Below are 3,730 nucleotides of genomic sequence, written 5' to 3'. Positions count from 1 at the left end.
TGAAGGGTAGGAAACTCACGAGTGACGCGTTGAAATCTTGTCAGAGATGCAAGCGTTTTACCGCCATGCCGGCAGCAGAAATCACGCCGCCGCTACCCTCCTTCAGGATTGAACAAACACCCCCATTCTTCTTTTGCGGAGTAGACTTTGCCGGGCCTCTCCACTGCAGATCGGAACTCGGCGCGGAAACGAAGGCTTACATCCTCCTTTTCACATGCGCAGTTTCCCGGGCTGTGCATCTAGAGATGACATACGATCTCTCAACCTATGAGGTGCTCAGAGCACTACAGAAATTCCTCGCCAGACGACCAACGGCGAAGAATTTATTCTCAGATAACGGAGCTTCGTTTCGTCGGGCAGACAGGGAAATCAAGCTGATCTACCAACACATAGCGAACGGCGATATCGCAAACTGGATCGTGGGATCCCACATGTCGTGGAAATTCAGAACCCCAGCAGCACCATGGGTTGGCGGATTTTGGGAGAGAATGGTGGGGGCCACTAAGCGATGTCTCTACCGGGTAATCGGGAGTTCAAAGCCTTACCTCAGAGACCTGGAGGTTATTCTGTGCGGTGTGGAGTCAATCATCAACCAGAGACCATTAACTCCGGCGACGATTGATCCGAGCGAGATCAAAGCGCTGTCACCGGCAAATTTGATGTACGGTTATGAGGGGAATACATTTTTTCCGGAAATGTCATTCGAGCCGAAGCATAAGCAGACATAGGAGCGGTTGTGTTCTCCAAACGATGGAGTTTCCAGCAACACATTCTGACAGATTTCTGGAGGAGATTCCGCACAGAGTACCTAACCCATTTACGATCGGCACACAGCAGGAAACCGGTGAACCAACGATCATTGAGAGTCGGAGAGATTTGCATTTTAAAGGACGACAAATCCTACCCGCGGTTTCTGGCCGCTGGTGAGAATCCTCAGAATGCACGGAGGTGCCGGATCTGACTCACGTAGGCGCTCGTGCACAATCCTAACTGGTCGCGGACAAACGCTTACCCGACCGATTCAACTACTATACCCGTTAGACGTCGAAGAATTAGAGCCGCTACAGAAATAGCGATTGTTTCTAGACAACCGATCATCAAAACGGCGAGCTCGGAAAAGAAACATGGCGCAACCTCGGAGACTCGATTTCACATATCGTTTTCGAGTTTGTGAGAGAGGAAACCTGCTCACGAGGGCCAGCCCGGCAGGAATGATGTTCGTTATCGGAGCCTATAGATTTCGGAATTGGGTTCCCGGCCCAATTCGGGGGGAGTGTCACGAACCCACGTTCGGTGATGCTAGGTATAACGTACGACAGACGTCGGAAAGTATCGGAGCCCACTCAGGGAAACCGTTCGCGGGCTTTCTAGGGGAAGGAGGATACGGTGAGGAGGTTGATATCCACACAGCGCCCTCGGGCCACTAGTCAGGGTCAGAAAGTGTCAGCTTGAGAATCGATTCACGGTCGATTCCGTCAAGCTCTGGTTATTCTAAAATAAAAGTTGCCCCTGGTGTCCACCCCGGTGAAACGAAATAGAAGTCGTTTTCCATCTGATAGTGGCGGGTTGGTAACAGTGGGCATCAGTCTCGGCATTATCCATCGAGACTGCCATGCGATTAAAATTTTTGGGATATCCGACTATCAATTCTTTTTTTTTTTTGGTGTAGCAGCTCGCAAAGGGATGACCCTATAATTCTCATAGGGAACTGCGAGTGCGAAAAGGGGGAGGGGGACTGGGGGGAAGCTAGGAGGAAAAGGTGAAAGAGCCATAGCAAAAAATGCATTGACGCACTACCCAGAAGAGTGGAAAATTCAACCGGAGTGTGGGGCTCATGTATTATACATAATACCCACTAAGAAAACCTATGGCTCTCTACCTGGAGAGAGCGGATAGTGTTGGATTCGAAGAGTTTCGGATCGTACGTTGGAGGGAAGACATGAGGGGGAAGGGCATTCCATAGACGGGATGTACGGGGGAAAAGGTGGAGGCGAATTGAGCAGTACGATTGGAGGAAAGTTAAACAGAGTGGGGATGCTGCTTGGTACTCTTTCTGGTTACACGGGCGGGGACCGAAATAGGGGGAACGAGGGAAGAGATTTCATCTGAGCATTCTCCATGGCAGTATCGATAAAATAGGCAGAGGTCGGTAACGTTACGACGTGAGGATAAAGATTCAAGAGAAGAGGATATGGCTGAATCACCGATGAGACGGATAGCACGTTTTTGAATAGAGTCCAGGATAGAGAGGGATGACGGAGCGGCTTCACCCCAGATATGCGAGCTGACCAAATGTCCGCACAATTTTTCAGAGCTTCTGATATCTCTGATTGACCGATAATTTCGCATCTTCCCTCGAAATCCTCTCTCAATTTTGAGGCTTACTTAAGGGGCTTCACTGAATCAATATTCATTATCCCTCAAAATGGATTTGAGCGAACTGTTCACTCTGTTCACGGCGCGCAGAACCCCAAATCCCCCTGATGAGCTTCCCACGTCCCGTGTGACCAACGGATCAGTATTGGCCCGTGCTATTTCGTCGAAAGTCGAAAATCGTCCGGGACCCAAAGTGGATCCACACTTCAGCACCCTGTGCAAATGGAGGTGGATTTCAGGGATGCTGTTCTTCGTATGCATCTTCATCGTCGTGATGCATTCACGTGAGTCGGACTCATTGATTCTATCCCCAACTCTCATATGAGATGACTTTCCATTTCTTTCTCTGAAATTACGATCCCTCTGATTCTCAATTGAATATGTAGGTTGCGATGAATGTCCGACCCCCGCCATCACGACGACGCTCACCGGCGAGGTCAAGAAGATTAGCCTTGGGCGATTCCGCTGAGTGAGAGAAGGCCAGTTCTGGAGATGCGTCTCCGATATTGATCGGCAGTGCATCTTACTGCGCGGAGACCGCCCTCTTCCAGTAGAGGCCAATTGTAATTTGGGTAGCTCTGACATGAGTTATTTTATTCCCCATTGTAAAGATCGGACAATATATACGTGTTTCAATTGAATAACGTTGAGTTACCAGCAATAATTCGTTATGTTATTGACTTTGAGTTTGATTATTGTCTCTCCACTTGACCGCTGTCTCCGGAGCCATTCACTCTTTCCTAACATCAACCTCATTACCTCCGGCTAATTAATCGATGTCGATCGGTCAGTTTAGTTCCACCAGAGGGTTTACCCCTCTCCAAGTCGAATCATGTCGTATCAGTCTATCGATCTCGAGTTTGACGATCTGTATCAAGGGAGTGTCGTCATGACTCTCCCCTCATCTCGTTCATCCCGCGCTATGCGGTCGTTTTCACTGTGCACGAGAGTGATCTCTATGCTCTTAGCGATGCTCCTAATAACCGTGATCTCCGTATATTCCGGTATGTCTGACTTTTCCGAGGATTTATCGTTCCTAATTTCCATCCAATTAGTTGAGTTTCCTTTGACAGCAATCGGATTCATCGTGGCCAGTGAATCCACCGATTCCATCTCCAATATCACCTCGACTCATTCATCGAGCTCTACGAATATTCCTCAGCTTCCTACAACTCCAAAATCTGCGGAATCTCAGACATTTGATTCATCGAATATTCCTTCAGTGCAATCCCATCACCTTAGATATGCTCCGCTCCATCCATTACCAGACGCCCGAAGATCCGTCACTCGTGAGTCGGGTACCCGTCACTCCGCTGCGGATGTTACCAACATCAACACGCAGTCCGTTTCGAAG

At 49.0% G+C, this 3,730-nt stretch overlaps 1 pseudogene; it reads left to right on the top strand.

The window, feature by feature from the left end:
• The first annotated feature begins 65 nt into the window (after positions 1–65).
• LOC114828163 (uncharacterized) lies at positions 66–1,073 on the top strand (annotated as a pseudogene).
• Positions 1,074–3,730: the final 2,657 nt, after the last annotated feature.

The sequence above is a fragment of the Galendromus occidentalis genome, unplaced genomic scaffold (assembly GCF_000255335.2).
Source record: "Galendromus occidentalis unplaced genomic scaffold, Mocc_1.1 scf7180000077308, whole genome shotgun sequence".
NCBI classification, from domain to species: Eukaryota; Metazoa; Arthropoda; class Arachnida; order Mesostigmata; family Phytoseiidae; genus Galendromus; species Galendromus occidentalis.
Note: the sequence above shows the minus strand (reverse complement) of the source record. Positions and strands in the feature narration are given on the sequence as shown.